A 20,000-nucleotide genomic window follows, 5' to 3' on the forward strand; every position below is an offset into this window, starting at 1 on the left:
AAAGGTATTCGCCGAAGCTAACTGTGGACTTATTTATGATTTACTAGCTGACCAACCCGGCGCTGCACAGGAAAACTCTGAATGACAACCAGTAAACTATCTCTCTCTCTCTCTCTTCTCTCTCTCTCTCTTCTCTCTCTCTCTCTCCTCCTGATACCCCCCTCTACTCTCTCTCTCTCACTTCCTCTCCCTCTCACTCTCTCTCTCTCATTCTCTCCCTTTCCTGTTAAGATAGTTGCTTTAATTACATTGGCTATCATTTTTGACATTTTATTTTTTACCCCTTCTCACCCCAATTCCTATCAGGGCTGAACTTGGACTTGAAGGGCATCGGGAGTGTCACCATTTACCTCAGTGATCTCGAAAACTATTGATTAGACACTAATATCTGTCGTTTTTGGTTATTTTTACATGTCACCACCTTCCCATCCTGCTTCTCACCTCGCCTTCCTATTGGGCTGAGCTTGGATTTAAAGGTCATCGGAAGTGTCACTTTCATTTCAGCAACCTCGAAAACTATGGATTAGCCATAATATCTGTTGTTTTCTGTTATTTTTACATGTCACCCCCTTCCCACACCCTGCCCCCTTTGGTGCTAGTGACGTCTTACTCCAACAGTATTCTTTTCCAGATAGCAAGTCATACATATGCCACGTTTGGTTGAAATTGCTCAATGCATTTCAGAGTTATTCTGGCACATACACACATACACACACACATACACACACACACACACACGCACAAACACATACATCCATTTTTATATGTATAGACTGTTGCGATAAAATTAGGATGGGCATAACTATGCTAAAGAATTTGGTAAATTACTTTCATTTGAGAAACTTAGAAGATAAAATAGTTTATATATATATATATATATATATATATATATATATATATATATATATATATATATATATATATATATATATATATATATATATATATATATATATTGTCGAGAATATCCTCTCAGACCATCTCCCGAGTCAATAAGTCAAATGAAATAAGGAATATGCACCTAATTCATTTATTTTAGTGTGGTTCACTGTAGGCACAATTCGCCTCTAGAAAACCTCTCTGTCACCACTGCCTTTGGGCAGGGGGGGAACACTTTTTTAGTTCGTGGGACTGCTGAAGTTCCTTAAATTCCAGGTGTGGACCCGATCAGAGCTAATCGTTGCCCAAGGCAGGTCAGCTGGCGGATTGAACATGTGCGTTTCACCATCTTGAAGCTTCAGCCATGCTGCCCTCATTTGCCATGTGGGCAGGACGATCCCAACGCCACCTAGGAGGAGAAAAAACGTAATTCCGGGAAGTTATAAAAGGTCTATGAAGAACATGCTCGTTCTCAGATTTGCTCGGAAGCTGATCCAGAACAGATGTTCTGTCCCTTGCTCCATTAACCTGCCTAATTCTAACACGTGGCTGGCAGTAACCAGAGTATCTTTTTGCTGTGAAATTATTCACTTGCCCTCCCCCTCGCTGGTCCTCGTAAGACGAGGAACTTCATCTCCTTATTAAGGTAAAGTACCGGATTTAAGGTTATCTTCGTCAGCCACATCCCTATTCATCTCCAACTATTTTCTGCTTTTCTTTTCATAGTGCGACAGACCTACAGTGAGACTTGCATTGCCTTTTATACTTGTGCTGTTTAATTTGCAAAGCACTTATGTGAAGTGTAACATAAAATCGTAAAATATTCGAGTTACTGGAATCGAGTCCAGTCTAGGAATCATCTATGCAATTCCTCGATTTCTTCATTACAGAGCTATTTTTGGTTGGGTAACCATAAGTGTTTTGATTACAGATTAGGAGTTAGTCAGCTGTGGATCAGTGCATCATCTTGCGCGTGTAGTGGGCCCCACTACATCATTTGCAATGCCCTTTGAAGCGGGCATCCTTTTGTGTTTCCCCAAGCAAATCCCCAGTCATTTGCTCTTTCATCTTGTATAAGGGGACCGTGTTTGCCTGTCCCCGAAATTATGCTAGCATTCTTCTGATATGTGTTTTATTTTGTAAATATAATTAATCAAATTAAACCCCAGAGTTTACCTAAACACTCCCCTCTTGAAGTAGGCCTTCAGCCATATTTTGATGTATATGATTTTTAGCTGACCCCAAGGCCAGAGTCTAGATTTTTTGTGTTACCGAAGGTAGGTTGCGTAATATCCCTAGTATACCTCACTGATCTAACAAGACCCCACCTAAAAACCATATCAATATATATATGTATATATATATATATATATATATATATATATATATATATATATATATATATATATATATATATATATATATATAAATTTGTGTATTTTTATATATATAGAATCATAATACCTGTACCAAGAAGCTGGTAAATTATTGTCATACAAGAAACTTGAAATACAAAAACATTTTTTTTGTGTGTAAAAAAGTGCTGCGTAATTTTGCACAGCATAGTCATTTTAACTTTGTTCTTATTTGATTAACTTTTTTTATATTAAAATCTATACATATCGTAAAAACCACAGGCCAAAATATCCCTTAAACCACGTCCAAAAACATTTACAAGAGAAATAAGACCCCAAATCGCGTGACGCAGAAACAACGAGTTCTCGTGCGTGAACAAACGACTCTCATTCAACATTTACAACAATCTGGAACCATTGGCTCGAGTCATTGTTCTACCGCTGCACATCATTGTAATTACAGTGTATTCGTTACGTCCACAATGATATAATCGATTATAATGACCATGTTTCAGTTTCACTCTTTTTTTTTTCCGGTTTGAGAGTAAACGGTTTTTGCGCAACTTTACGAAAAGCGGATATTCGTTACGATATGGCTATTATTGATCATCAGTAGCCAATTACTGATCATCAGTTAATTACTAATCATCAGTAGCCAATTGCTGATCATCAGTAGTAATTACTGATCACCAATAGTCAATTACTGATCATCAGTATAGTCAGTTAATGATCATCAATAGCCAATTACTGATCGTCAGTAGCCAATTGCTCATTATCAGTAGCCAGTTACTGATGACCAATAGCAATTACTGATCATCGTAGCAATTACTGATCGTTAATCAATTGCTGATCATCAGTAGTCAATTACTGAACACCAGTCATCAATTATTGATTACCAGTAGCCATAAATGATCATCAGTAGCCAAGTACTGATCACCAATAGTTAATTACTGATCACCAGTATAGTCAGTTAATGATCATCAGTAGCCAATTACTGATCTTTAGGAGCCAGTTACTGATTGTCAGTAGCCAACTACTGATTATCAGTAGCCAAGTACTGATGACCAATAGCAATTACTGATCACCAGTAGCCAATTACTGGTCATCAATACCTAATTACTGATCATCAATTACTCACCAGAGCCAACTGACCATCATAGCAATTACCACTGATCCCATCAGACCGTCAGACAATTGATGATCACCTGATTGTCGTAGCCAATTACTGATCATCAGTAGCCAATTACTGACCAGATCATTTGATCATCAGTAGACAATTGATGATCACCAGTAATTGTACTGATCATCAGTAACCAATTACTGATCACTGATCATCACCAATTACTGATCACCATTACCGACCGCCACTAGCCAATTACTGATAATTGGTAACTAGTTACTGATCATCAGGCCAATTACTGATCACCAGTAGCCAATTACTGATCACCAGTAGTCAATTACATAAACAGTAGTCAATTACTGATCACCAGTAGCCAATTACTGATCATTAGTAGCCAATTACTGATCATCAGTAGCCAATTACTGATCATTAGTAGCCAATTTCTGATCATCAGAAGCCGATTACTGATCACCACTAGCCAATTACCGATCGCCACTAGCCAATTACTGATAATCGGTAACTAGTTACTAATCATCAGGCCAATTACTAATCACCAGTAGTCAATTACTTATGATCAGTAGCCAATTACTGATCATCAGTAGCGAATTACAGATTATAAGTGGTCAATTATTGATCACCAGTAGTCAATTACTAATCATCAGTAGCCAATTACTCATCACCAGTAGCCAATCACTGATCATCAATATAGCCAATTAATGATCATCAGTAGTCACTCATCATCAGTAGCCAATTGCTGATCATCAGTTGCCAAGTACTGATGTCCAATAGCAATTACTGATCATTGCTAGCCAATTAGCAAAATCACCAGTAGCCAATTACTAATCATCAGTAGCCAATTACTGATCATCATTAGCCAATTACTGGTCATCAGTAGCCAATTGCTGATCATCAGTAACCATTACTGATCATCAGTAGCCAATTCATGATTATCAGTAGCCAATTACTGATCACCAGTAGCCAATTACCGATAACCAGTAGCCAATTACTGCTCATCAGTAGCCAATTACTGATCACCAGTAGCTAATTACTTATCCTCAGTAGCCAATTACTGATCATCAGTAGACAATTAATGATCACCAGTAGCCAATTAATGATTTTCAGTAGCCAATTACTGGTCAACAGTAGCAATTACTAATCATCAGTAGCCAATTACTGATCACCAGTAGTCAATTACTGATCATTAGTAGCCAATTGCTGTTCATCAGTAGACAATTACTGATCACCAGTAACCAATTAATGATTTTCCGTAGCCAATTACTGATCAACAGTAGCCAATTACTGATCATCAGTAGCCAATTACTGATCACCAGTAGCCAATTACTGATCATCAGCTGCCAATTACTAATCATCAGTAGCCAAGTATTGATAATCAGTAGCCAATTACTATTCATCAGTAGACAATTACTGATCACCAGTAGCCAATTACTAATCACCAGTAGCCAATTACTGATCTCCAGCAGCCAATTACTGCTCATCATCAGTGATCAATAGCCAATTACACCAGTAGCCAATTACTGATCACCAGTTACTGCCATCAATTGCTTGATCACCAGTAGCCAATTAATGATTATCAGTAGCCAATTACTGGTCATCAGCAGGCAATTACTGATCATTAGTGGCCAATTACTGATCATCAGTAGTTAATTACTGATCACCAATGGCCAATTAATGATTATCAATAGCCAATTACTGATCACCAGTAGCCAATTACTGGTCATCAGTAGACAATTGCTGATTACCAATAGCCAATTAATGATTATCAGTAGCCAATTACTGATCACAGTAGCCAGCTACTGATCATCAGTTTCCAATTACTGATCATCAGTAAATAATAACTGATCATCAGTAGCTAAGTACTGATAATCAGTAGCCAATTACTGTTCATCAGTAGACAATTACTGATCACCAGTAGCCAATTACTAATCACCAGTAGCCAATTACTGATCACCAGTAGCCAATTACTGATCATCAGTAGCCAATTGCTGATCACCAGTAGACAATTAGTGATCACCAGTAGCCAATTAATGATTTTCAGTAGCCAATTACTGATCAACAGTAGCCAATTACTACTCATCAGTAGCCAATTACTGATCACCAGTAGCCAATTACTGATCATCAGAAGCATGTGTCGGTGATACTCTTGCATGATCAGGTTGGTGTTAGGGTCCAGTTATTACGTTTGATGGTGGATCTTTGGAAATAATCTTTAATGTTTTCTGTATTATTATTATTATTATTATTATTATTATTATTATTATTATTATTATTATTATTATTCAGAAGATGAACCCTATTCATATATAACAAGCTCACAGGGACAGTTGACTTGAAATTTAAACTTCCAAAGAATATGGTGTTGATTTGAAAGAAGGAACAGAAGGCGATGAGAAAGGCAAGAAAGAAGAGATAAGAGACAGTTATTAAAAGAGAAGAAATAAAGACCAGTCTCAATGCTTTGTCAGGGCCTTTGCTCAAGTGGTGGTATTGCTCAAGTTCTTTAATAAGAAAAAGTCTAAGGAGGAATTTCTGTACACTTTCTTTCTTCACTTCTTTTGCCCAACTTCTCCTTCTTCTCCTCCTGCTTCTTCTTCTTCTTCTTCTTCTTCTTCTTCTTCTTCTTCTTCTTCTTCTTCTTCTTCTTCTTCTTCCTATTTTCGTTCTTGTCCACGAAAGAAACCAGACCGTCATATCGTCACTTCCTTAAATAGCAGAGGAACAAAAAAAAAAATCTCCTCCTGTTAAATGTTTTCCTAAACGGGCCTTCCTTCTTCCTGTTCCGTCTTCCTGTTCCTCCTCCTGTACCTTTTCCTCCCCACTTCGGCTTCCTCGTGTGAGGAGTGGGAGGAGGAGGGGGAGGAGAAGGGAGAGGAGGAGGGGGAGGAGGAGGAGGAATTTGGGGAGGAGGAGGGAGAGGAGAGGTAGGAAGAGAAGGACGAGGAGGAGGAGACGTTGGAGGAGGAGGAGGAAGAGGAGGAGGAGGAGGAAGTTTCTCCTCCCGTCTCATCTCCCCTCTCCCTCCTTAACGCCCGTAATCTAATCAAGAGACGGGTGTGTGAATGAGAAACAGACTGACGGACGGGCGGACGGCCGGAGAGACAGAGGGAGCGCGAGTGCGGGTGGGGCGGTGTCCCCTCCGAAATTATTCATTCCCCTTCTTCTTCTTCTTCTTCTTCTCCTTTTCCCTTCCGCGGACCAGGACCAGATGGGGAGTTCGTTATACAGCAGCCACGTGGTGTGCGACGCCTCCGACGGGACCACACGGCCAGCAGATGTGGCGTTGGTGGTGGTATGGCGCCCCTCAGAGCACTCTCTGCCAGGCTCGCTCGCTCGCTCGCTGCTCATTCGTTGGAATTTGTTTTAGAGGAGATGAATCTGTGCTCGTGTTATTATGGCGCCTGTGGGAAGGGTATTGTTGTCATTGTTGGGGAGTAGGGAAGAGGCGGGTGACAAAGGGGGAGGGGGTGGGGCTGTCCCGTTAGTGTACGACCCTCTTTACGGAAATACTTCTGCGCTCTTTGATTTGACGACTGGGGTTGTTACGCAAAAGACTGGGGCTTTTGCACTTTTTAAAATTTTTGTAAGGTCACCGGGCTATTAGGGGTTGGGGGAGGATGGCCCGTTGTTGTATGGGTCCTCTTTACGAAAATACTTCCAGTTTCTGCTGTTGCAGTCGATGCACTTTTTCTAAATTTTGCTTTAAGGTCACCGGGTTATTGGGGATGGAGGGAGTGAAGGACCCGTTGGTGTATGGGTCCTCTTGACGAAAATACTTCCAGTTTCTGCTTTGGCAGTCAAAATGGCCTTCAAAGGTTGGCGTTTTAATGCACTTTTTTTTTTATTGTATTACGGTATTGGGGTTGTTATTTGCAGAGGGTAGGGTGGTTTTATGAACTTGAGTGCCTTAATTTTTATTATTATTCAGTAGATGAAACCTGTTCACATGGAACAAGCCCACAGAGGCCATTGACTTGAAATTCAAGCCTCCAAAGAATATGGTGCTCATTACGAAGAAGTAAGAAGTAAAGTGAAATACAGCAAGAAGGGATCCCATTTATTAAAAAAGAAAAGAAATCAATTAATAAATAGATAAATAATTAAAATATATGAAAATGCAAGAAGAATAGTATTAGGGTGGTAATGCACTGCATTTTCGCTTGAGCTTCTCAGTTCCAGTTGCACGACATCCTGTGGGAGGCTGTTCCACAGTCCAGCGGTGTGAGGAATAAAGGACCTCGGGAACTGAGAGGTTCGACAGCGAGGCACATTTACTGCATATTGGCGCTGCTATTCAGCGAATCCTATTGCTCTCGGCAGATAAAGGGAATCAGGGATCAGATGTGAATGGGAAAGATCTCTGTTGAAATACAACTTATGAAAAAGTGACAAACAAGAGACCATCCGTCGATGGTCCAAGTCATAACTGCTACTGTTAGGAAACAGAGACCTACCACCACGAACCACTCTGTCTAAAAGAGATCTCTGGCAGAGGCAGACATCCACACCGGAGGACAGTATTCCAGTAAAGGAAGTACAAATGACCTAAAACAGGTTGCACTGATTTTATCACTATTACTGATATATGAAGCCTTACGAACCATACCTAACTTTCGCGCGGCATTTACTGAAACCTTCATTAGATGTTTCTCAAAAGTTAGATGTGAGTAAAAAGTTACACCTAGAGCAGTTAAAGCCTCAGACTCATTCAGCAAAGTTCCATCCACCTGAAGGGGAGGATGGGGTAGGAAATCTGAACGAGATCTGCTAGTGTTTTCGTTTTACTGGAGTTCAGCCTCCGACCCAACCGACTACACCATTCCCTGATCCGGTCCATGTCCCAGTTGAGGCTGAGGGCAGCATCATTTCTCATAGGTGGAGTGGAGACTTTATTACACCCACAAGTGTTGCATCGTCGTCATACTGAACAATCTTGTTTTCCGAGACAACAACCATATCACTTGTATACACTAAAAATAAAAGTAGACCAAGAACACTCCCCTGTGGAACTCCAGGCACAATAGGTCTTGGTTCACTAAAGATCCCGTTCACAGCAACTCGCTGCTGCCTACCTGTAAGGAAATCTTGAAGTAACCCTAAAACATGTCCACCAACTCCAAGATTCTGAAGTTTATAAATAAGTGCCTTGTTATTTACTAAATCGAAAGCAGCGATAAAATCTATTTGAATTACTCTGCACTCAAAACCCTTATCAAGGTTCCCTTGCAAATGGCATGTCAAGTCTGAAAGAGTAACTGCTTCCTGTATGCATACTGACTGTCAGCTAACAATCCTTTAGATTCCACATATTTATATAGTGGCTTAATAATAAGTTTTTCAGCAACTTTGGAGAGCAGAGGGAGAATGGAGATCGGCCTGTAGTTACTGCAGTCTGCAAATATGCCACCCTTTGGAACAGGCACTGTATTACTAAGCTTGCGCTCATCGACAGGTACTGCATTGACATAAAAATCTGTAGAATCTAGTAATCTTGGGAGACAACACACTAGAAACTCTTTTTAAAAATACAAAGGAAGAAATCATCAGGATCTTCTCCACACCAGCTATCAAGATTATCCAGAATTTTCTTAACGTCCCTGGAGCAATGTGCAAATTTTGTAAGAATAGGTTCAGGACGACAAGCTCGATGAAGCCGTTTCCGTAGGGCAGTAACCAATCTACCATCATCTGTTAGTAGTGGTGGAACGGAAGGCGAGCCTGACCCAAAGATAGATGATGCCAATTTGGTCCACCTCAGATGAGGCTGAGTAATTCCTTCAAGATTCCTCTTCGAGGAATTATTGTGATTTCTCTCGGCTGAATGATAAGTTCTATTCGCAGTTATTTTTTGGGGGGGAAGTGGCCCGTTCTTGTACGGGACCCTCCCTCTTTACTGATATACTTTCAGGTTTCTGCTTTTGCGGTCGAAATGCCCTTCAAAAATTGCAATTTTTAATTTTTTTTTTATTTTTAAGGTCGTAGGATTGTTATTTGCAAAGGGCAGAATGGTGGTCTTAGAAATTGGTGCCTGGGAAAATGGAAGAATTGCTACAATGAGGTATACGAACAGCAGAGCTTTAACTCTTCAAAAAACTTCCGAATGTTAAAAAAAACAATTTTCGAGTATTAAAAGGCTTCAGAGCATTAAAGCTCTTTCGTGTATTAAAAATCGAAACTTCTTAAAAAATCAAAACTTCCCAAGTTTTAAAGGGAAAACTTCCAGTCAGTATTGCAAAGTAATATGAGATAGCATATCTAGAGTCTCCTCATTATAGAGAGAGAGAGAGAGAGAGAGAGAGAGAGAGAGAGAGAGAGAGAGAGAGAGAGAGAGAGAGAGAGTCAGTCTATTCCTGAGTATCTATTCCGTAATACATTGGTTGGAATACAGAAGAAATTCTGGAAAAGACTGAATACACTCTTACTTTAACTCAAGACCAATAAAAGAGAGAGAGAGAGAGAGAGAGAGTTAAAAAGCTAATAGTAGGGAGAGAGAGAGAGAGAGAGAGAGAGAGAGAGAGAGAGAGAGAGAGAGAGAGAGAGAGTTAAAAAGCTAATTAGAGAGAGAGACCTTACCTTACCTTACAGACCTTACAGTTCGTTCGGGTTGCCCCAGGTCCCTCAGTGTGAGGCACCTCTGATGTCTACCAGAGAATTGCTAATGCATCTTCCGGTATATTTTGCATCTTCCAGTCTTGGATGGTCTAGGATGCATCTTAGATATTTGTCGAGTTTATTCTTAAACACATCTACGCTCACTCCTGATATGTTTCTCAGATGAGCTGGTAGCGCATTGAATAGACGCTGCATTATCGATGCTGGTGCGTGGTGGATTAATGTCCTGTGTGCTTTCCTTACTTTTCCCGGTATCTACCTCTGCTTGCTCTTTCTGATATGTTTCCATGCCTGGATAATCATGTAGCGTTCTCTTCTTCTTTCAAGACTATATAAATTTAAGAATTGTAGTCTTTAACAGCAGTCAAGGTCCTTAACTTCTTCTATTCTAGCTGTAAAGGACCTTTGTACACTTTCTATTTGTGCAATATCCTTTTGGTAGTGTGGGTACCATATTATATTACAATATTCAAGTGGACTACGTACGTACGTTTTATAAAGCATAATCATGTGTTCGGCTTTTCTTGTTTTGAAGTGCCGGAACAACATTCCCATTTTTACTTTGCATTTTGCCAATATTATTGCTATTTGGTCATTGCATAACATATTCCTATTCAACATCACACCAAGGTCTTTAACTGCTTCCTTATTTGTGATTGTCTCATTATTAGGACCTTTATATGCATATAGCATTCCTTCTTTATCACCATAGTTTATTGATTCAAATTTATCAGAGTTAAATACCATCCTATTTACCTCTGCCCAGGTAAGAGAGAGAGAGAGAGAGAGAGTTAAAAAGCTAAGAGCAGAGAGAGAGAGAGAGAGAGAGAGAGAGATAGTTAAAAAGCTAATTAGAGAGAGAGAGAGAGAGAGAAATCCAAAACATGCCATTAATAAAACCATATTTATATTCACTTCTTTAGAAAGAGAGAGAGAGAGAGAGAGAGAAAGAGAGAGGTTGGATTCCAAAAAAATTGCGTTACTAGAACCATTTTTATATTCCCTTCTTTAGAAGAGAAAGAGAGAGAGAGAGAGAGAGAGAGAGAGAGAGAGAGAGAGAGAGAGAGAGAGAGAGAGAGGCCTGGTGGAAGTCCCCAACAGGCGGATCCACACCGGTTGACGCCCGGTGTCACTACGGATGTCGGCTGCTGTTGCCGCTGATGATCGAAAAACCAGGAGGCGTCTGTTTGTGTGTGTGTGTGCGCGTGTGTGTGTGTGTACTTGTGTTCGTGTGTGTGCGTGTGTGTGTGTGTGTGTATTAGGGGGATACATAGGAGGGGTGGGTCTAATAAAGGGGGCGGGATGTGTTTTTGCCACCTCCTTGGTTTTTGCAGCATAGTTTTATCACTGAAGTGTCTCTGTGTCTGTGTGTCACAGGGGTATATTAGCCCACGAGGGCACTCTGATGAATGTACCCCCTACCCCTCCCCCTCCCCACTCCACTACCCCCGTACACACACACACACATACATTCTCTCTCTCTCTCTCTCTCTCTCTCTCTCTCTCTCTCTCTCTCTCTCTCTCTCTCTCTCTCACTCCGTTGCTAGGATACGATTTTGTTTATATTTATTTAATAAAAATACAAACATGCTTCTACTAATGCTCTCTTGTAGTTTTCTTCTCTCTCTCTCTCTCTCTCTCTCTCTCTCTCTCTCTCACGCTTTCTGCACTTTTTTGGCTTTTTCCTTGATATCAAAATCATTATGCTGCCCCAGAAACGACAATTTCAAAAATAATTTTCTGGGTTTAATTTGATATATCTAAGAGAAAATAAATCTGATGATAGATGGAAGGGGCACATGAGGAGTATGTAAAATCCCATACAAAATTATATTAATTACACGATTCCCACACGTGATACCTTTTACATTAAGCACGAATCAGCAATTGGTTGATTAATGAATTTCATTTTAAAATCAATTCACGCAGAAACGTTCAACAAATAATTTATTGCTAGGATTAAAGATGGAGAGGTAGAATGGCTACATGAGGAGTTTGTAAAATGCCATGAAAAATATCAGGTGGTGTTAAACACTTGCCAAGAGTGATGGTTTGTACACTCACTCACTCACTCATCCTTTATTTTTTTAGTACAGATTGTTTTTATTTATAATCTCATTCTACACATACACACACACATGTATATATATATACACACACACACACACACACACACACACACATATATATATATATATATATATATATATATATATATATATATATATATATATATATATATATATATATATATATATATATATATATGTACTAGGTGTTTCGAAGTTAGAGGCCCCCTCCACAGAACAAATGGAAAGTTATGAAGTTTTCTGCTATAGCCTATCTCCAAGTACATTATTTTAAGTTTCTATTAAGCTATTTTTAATTTTACATTTCTTGTATTTTCAGACTGAGTGATGGAGTTACATACAGCCATGGCTAACGACTCGGAGGAAATCAGATGGATTGACCGAATCCGGGCTATAACCTTCAGAGAGGTCAGGGATGCTGGCGCATCCTTCATTTCACGTTCCTGGATAGCTAAATACATTAAAAGAGATGAATCCTTTGTTAAAAGAAACTGGAACAAAAATCCATATGACTGTCATCACGAAAAGAGTGTGAATCTTGGAAGGCCTGAAGTCCTTTCTCAGGAGTCAAAAGACATCATAGCTGAGGCAGTAGGTAGACCAAGAAAATCTTTATGTAAGTTGGCGCTTGAACTAGAAGCAAAAAGGGGAAGAAGAGAAGTTATAGTGATGTATATCGTGAGCTGAAGACTGTGCATGGTTTTGTGGTTCATTCCTTAAAGACTGGGATGAAGCCGACTTTCTCCATGTTGCCTCAGGAAGCCAAATCATAAATATGACATCATTTGGGCTGCAAAGTTGGATGATATCAGCGATGACGTGTGCTATCGCCAAGTTGTGAAATTTCCTGAATGTTTGGGAATTTTTCTCTGTTTCACAGCCAAATGGTTAATGTGGATCATCAAAGAAAAAGGACAGTCATGGAATGGCGAATACTTCAGAGAAACTGTGCTTACTGGTGGAGTGTGTCCTTTCCTCAAAGATCCTGAAAATGCATTATCTGTTGAAGAAGTCACATTTTTGCATGATAAGGCACCATGTTTCAAGGCTCTTTGGACACAGGAGCTGCTTCAAAACAGTGGTGTTGATTTCTTCTCGTCAAGTGAATTTCCAGGTAGCTCCCCTGACCTTAATGTGTGTGAAAACATTGGTAGTATTTTAAACGATCGTGCTGAAGTGCGCACAGTGAACTACGATGGTATACCAAGCCTCGACGACCTGTGAAGATAGGTGACCGAAGTGCTCAGGGAAATGGAGCTTAAGCCTCAGCTTTTTTGTGATTTGCTGAAATCATACCCCTCAAGAATACAGGCTGTGGTACAGGCAGATGGAGGCCACACAAAATATTAAATACTCAGAGAGAAACTTAAATAAATACCTGTTCTGAATTACTTTTGTTTTTGTCCATATCAATTTTAGTTTATGCTGTAGAGGGGGGTGGCCCTAATTTTGAAACACCCTGTGTGTGTGTGTATATATATATATATATATATATATATATATATATATATATATATATATATATATATATATATATATATATATATATATATATATATATATATATATATATATATATATATATATATATATATATATATATATATATATATATATATATATATATATATATATATATATATATATATATATATATATATATATATATATATATATATATATATATATATATATATATATATATATATATATATATATATATATATATATATATATATATATATATACATACATACATACACACACACACACACACACACACATATATATATATATATATATATATATATATATATATATATATATATATATATATATATATATATATATATACATGCATGTATGTATATATATACAGTATATATATATGTACATATATATATATATATTATATATATATATATATATATATATATATATATATATATATATATATATATATATATATTTTCAAAGTTATTATAGATGGGCCCAATAAACTTACTACAAGGATATTAATGATCTGTCTGTTCACCCACAATTACAAAATAAAAGAGGAGTAAGGCTGAAGGCTTTACTTAACAGGGATTTTGGAGATAAACTCTTAGGATAACTAAATTACATTTAATTACAACTCAATGATCAGAAGATAAGGAGAATAAGGCAGGCCACTGGGGTCCTGCTGCAGCACAAAAAATGAATAATAGACGTTAACTGGGCGCCGGGATATACATTTCCATGTCACAGTTCATAGGGTTGCAATGGGATTTTCCTCGATGCAACCAACAAGCATACAGTCGTGGCAGATGGATTCACAGCGGCAGCACTCCTTTCTGCAGTTAGAGAAAGACATACGATCACTGGGAGAAGTGACGGTAATAGCGAGGATAAAAGGCTAGCGCTGAGGGCGACTGAAAGCCTCTTTTCATAACACAATACTGAACAAACTTACAACACGAGTTCATATGACAAGTCAGGTCTATGTGAGAATTGTGCTTTGAAGCGGAAACTTTTCGGAGAAGAAAAAGTTACGTGACTGGATAACCTTAATTCCTTTTACTGTACCTTAACTCTGAAGAAATGACTCCTTGCAGTCGTACCAGGTTTGGGGGCCGTGGGAGAGGCGGGTGTGGGAATTAGCACTGGATTTAAGATACTAGAACTAAAGCATTCAGCCACAGAGGAAAGCTCTAAAGGAGTGGACTGTCAAGAGGTGTGAGTCCTCGGTGTCGCTCTCAGTCTCTCCCGAGTTTGGTTTTTGATTCCAGATGCATTCTGGGTCCTCTTTCTCTCTGGGTAGAGGCTGACCAGTTAGAAGCGGTTAGATGCGGCCGCTGGCCAGTTGAATGCGGTTAGAGGGACCCGACTTCCTCCTTTTGGTGAAAGTTGGCTGGTAATCTGTGTCAGGGGCCACTGAGTATCCTCCGAGGTGGGGCCAGTAATCCGGAATAAGAGGGTTTATTGCAGTCACGGGATCAAAAGAGGATTAAAGCTCCAAGAGAAAATCAGAAGGAGATGGGAGCGGCAATTCCACGTCGACTGTCAGTGTGTCACAGCAAATTAATTTAATTACAATATGACTTTTTACTTGATTCTTGCAAGGCGAGTTGGCTTGAGAGAGTTGACTCTCTTAGCAATATATGTACAGTATATATATATATATATATATATATATATATATATATATATATATATATATATATATATATATATATATATATATATATATATATATATATACATATATATATACATATATATATATATATATATATATATATATATATATATATATATATATATATATATATATATATATATATATATATATATATATATATATATATATATATATATATATATATATATATATATATATATATATATATATATATATATATATATATACATACATACATACATACATATATATATATATACATACATACACAAACATGCATCTGCGACTTTTTGAGCTTATCAACTTGAAGAAGAATCGTGCCAGACTCACTGAAAAAATTCTTTCATGGCAAAAAAAAGTCCCGAAAAAGAGATTAACTTATTAAGGGAACAAGAGACATCTCTACTAATTATGCAAATGTTGCATACTGTTGTTGCAAGCGCTCTGTCTAGTTTACAAGTCTGAAAAGGCATTTGCTATTGCAATGCGATAATTGAAGATAATGTCCAAAGTGGCCTTCATTTTGGATAGAGAGAGAGAGAGAGAGAGAGAGAGAGAGAGAGAGAGAGAGAGAGAGAGAGAGAGAGAGAGAGCTTAAATCTATGCCATTAAAACTACTGCAGCAAGGTCTCACTATCCTTCGACTCTACAAATAGATACGATGTAAAATTACGTCTCCTGGATTCAGGTGTTTTACTTTTATTTCTTAATTCCTCCTCTTTATTTATTTATTTATTTATTTATTTATTGATTTATTTATTTATTTATTTATTTATTTATTTATCACCTTGTCACCTTGTCCTATAACACCCGCCCCCAACTATCTCTCTCTTTCTATAGGCTGATGTCAGTTAGGAGCCATTTTAATTATTTAAAAAAATTTATAACATGAAAGTTATAGTCAATGTTAACAAGTAAAAAATTAAACTGCAAGAAAATTTCTTTTTTAATGGAGGCTTTTCAGTATTTTGTCCGAATCATTATGAAATATTTCATTATGTTTAGATATGAACAGGCCTACCGACCGTGTCATTTATTTATTAATGTATGTATTTAAATGTTTATTTACTTAGGATATATATTTGGTCAGATTCTTTTTCATTTATTTATTCAATTATTTAAATGTTTATATATTTTTATTATATGTATTTGGTCAGAATCTTATTTATTTATTTATTTAGTTATCGAAATGTTTATTATTTATTATATGTTTTGCTCAAATTCTTATTTATTTATTTATTCATTTATTTATTTGCTCAGATTCTGATTTATTTGTTTATTTATGTAATTATCTATTTATTTATTTATTCAGTAAGTGTTTATTTACTGATTCAGTAAGTGCCATGAAACGTCTTCCTGATAATAACATTCATGCCCAACTCCAATCTAAACCAACCCCTTCCCTCACCCCCTCCCCCTCCCCCTCCCCATCCCACCCCACCATCTCCCTTCCAGAAAAAAGTATAGATAAACTGTCCCTTCATTTTTAATTGGAAAATGGCTGGATGAGCCAAAATGGTGCCACGGACGAGTCACGGTCGAGCCACACAACCCGGCCCTTCCGGGAAACAGTTGGAGCCGGGCCATATTGACTATTTCATTTGGAAAATGAAAATGAGCGTCAGGCGGAACTACTTCGCTTTCGTCGGTGGCCCATTTCTATTCATAGCTCTCTCTCTTTCTTTCTCTCTCTCTCTCTCTCTCTCTCTCTCTCTCTCTCTCTCTCTCTCTCTCTCCTGGTGCTGTTTGATGTTTGTCTCTCTTATTTGCTCTCACGATGAGAGAGAGAGAGAGAGAGAGAGAGAGAGAGAGAGAGAGAGAGAGAGGGTGGGGGGAGAGTAGTGTTTTGTTTTGTATTCTTCCAGGGAGAAGAAAGCGAGAGGTTCCAATTTAGAAGACAGGTTCATTTTGTAGCTTTCGTCTATGAGAGAGAGAGAGAGAGAGAGAGAGAGAGAGAGAGAGAGAGAGAGAGAGAGAGAGAGGAATCGAGTCTTGTTTTTACTTTATTCCTAAGGAGAAGGAACAAGTTATTTTCTTTGAGAGGTTCCAATTTCGAAGACGGGTCCATTTTGTAGTTTTCGGGTTGGAAGGAACTCATTTTAGGCGTCTTTTGCATATGTGCCCTTCTCTGGAAGGTGCTTTTTGAGAGAGAGAGAGAGAGAGAGAGAGAGAGAGAGAGAGAGAGAGAGAGAGAGAGAGAGAGAGTCCAAATCGTCTTTTGCTCTTCAACATTCCTGCATATCTATTCCGTAACAATGTTAAGTAAGCAGATTGAATGCACTCTTAATTGAACTCAAGAGCCATTAAGTAAACTTTGTGTTAAATCTTCTGTAAAGTTCTGATCACGGTTCAGTGGCATCCTTTCTTGAAGGCGGCCAGGAGCACCCAAAAATATGCCAGAGTATTGTGTCTGTCTTTTATCCAGAATTTCTTTGCGAAGATTAAGAAGTGCCATCCCATCCCAGCCCATTCCATTTCATCCCAGCCCTTCCCATTCTATTCCATTCCATCCAATTCCATCTCATCAGATTCCGCCCCAACCAACCCCATTCCATCCCATCCCATCTCATTCCATCCCATCATATCCCATTCAATTACATCCCATCCCATTCCACCCCAATCCATTCCACAGCATCCCATTCCACCCATCTCATTCCAACCCATCCCATCCCATCAAATTCCACCCAACCTACTCTATTCCATTCCATCTCATCATATCCCACCCCAACCCATCCTATCCAATCCCATTCCATTCCACCCCATCGCGTTCCACCTCAACCCTTTCCACAGCATCCCATTTCAATCAATCCCATTCCATCAAATTCCACCCCATTCCAGTCTATTCCATTCCATCCAATTCTATCTCTTCATATCACGCCCCAAACCATCCTATCCCATCCCATTCCATTCCATCCCATCCCACTCCACCTCAACCCATTCCACAGCATCCCATTCCAACCCAACCCATCCCATCCCATTCCATTCCACTCCATCCCATTCCACCTCAGCCCATTCCACAACACCCCATTCCACCCCATCCCATCCCAGCCCAGCACATACCATTCTATTCCATTCTATCCCATCCCATTCCATCTCACTCCATCCCATCATATCCCATTCGATTCCATCCCATCCCATTCCACCCCAACCCATTCCACCCATCCCATTCCAACCCATCCCATCCCATCAAATTCCACCCCATCCCACTCTATTCCATTCCATCTCATCATATCCCACCCCAATCCATCCTATCCCATCCTGTTCCATTCCACCCCATCGCATTCCTCCTCAACCCATTCCACAGCATCCCATTTCAATCCATCCCATTCCATCAAATTCCACCCCATTCCAGTCTATTCCATTCCATCCAATTCTATCTCTTCATATCACGCCCCAAACCATCCTATCCCATCCCATTCCATTCCATCCCAACCCACTCCACCTCAACCCATTCCACAGCATCCCATTCCAACCCAACCCATCCCATCCCATCCCATTCCATTCCACTCCATCCCATCCACTCAGCCCATTCCACAACAACCCATTCCACCCCATCCCATTCCACCTCAGCCCATTCCACAACAACCCATTCCACCCCATCCCATCCCAGCCCAGCACATACCATTCTATTCCATTCTATCCCATCCCATCCCATCTCATCTCATTCCATCCCATCCCATTCCATTCCATTCAATTCCATTTCACCCCATCCCATTCTATTCCATTCCATCCCATTCCACCCCGTCCCTTTCTATTCCATTCCATCTCATCAGATCCAGCCCCATCCCATCCCATCCCATCCTATCCCGTTCCATCACATCCCATTCCATCCCATTCCATTTCATTCCATCTTATCCATTCCATCCCATGACACCCCATTCCTCTCATCTCATCTCATCCGATCCCGTTCCATTCCATCCCATCCCATTCTATTCCATTCCATTCCATCTCTTCACATTGCCTCGCATCGGAACTCCCTTTGCACATTCCTTACTTATATATATAAACGGATGTATGTGAGTGTGAGCGTGTGTTTGTGCATGTATGTTCCAGCATAACTCTGAAACGTACTGAGTAATTTCAACCAAACTTGTTATGCATATGACTTACTATCTGGAAAAGAATACTGCGGGGGTAAGACATCACTGGCACCAAAGGGGGTAGGGGTGGGAAGGGGGTGATGTGTAAAAATAACCAAAAACGACAGACATTATTGTCTAATTTATAGTTTTCAAGGTTGCTGAGATATATAATTACACTCCCGATACCCTTCAAGTTCAAGTTCAGCTAGGATGGGGGGATGAGAAGGGGGTGGGATGGTGGTGACATGAAAAAATAACCAAAAACGACAGATGACATTTTCGAGGTTGCTGAGATGAATGGTGGCACTCCCAGTGCCCTTTCAGTCCAAGTTCAACCCCAAGGAAGGGAGGGTGAGGAGGGGGTGGGAAAGGAGTGGCATGTTAAAATAACCGAAAACGACAGATATCAGTGCCTAATCCATAGTTTTCGAGGTCGCTGAGACGAATAGTGACTCTCCTGATGCCCTTTAAGTCCAAGTTCAGCCCTGATATGAAGGGGTGACAAATAAAATGTCAAAAATGACAGATATTAGTGTCTAATCCATAATTTTTTAGATCGCTGAGATGAACAGTGACACTCCCAATGCCCTCTAAGTCCAAGTTCAGCCGCGATAGGAATGGGGTTGAGAAGGGGGGAATTATAAAATGTCAAAAATGCTGGGCAAT

Source organism: Macrobrachium rosenbergii, chromosome 16, assembly GCF_040412425.1.
Source record: "Macrobrachium rosenbergii isolate ZJJX-2024 chromosome 16, ASM4041242v1, whole genome shotgun sequence".
Taxonomy (NCBI): Eukaryota; Metazoa; Arthropoda; class Malacostraca; order Decapoda; family Palaemonidae; genus Macrobrachium; species Macrobrachium rosenbergii.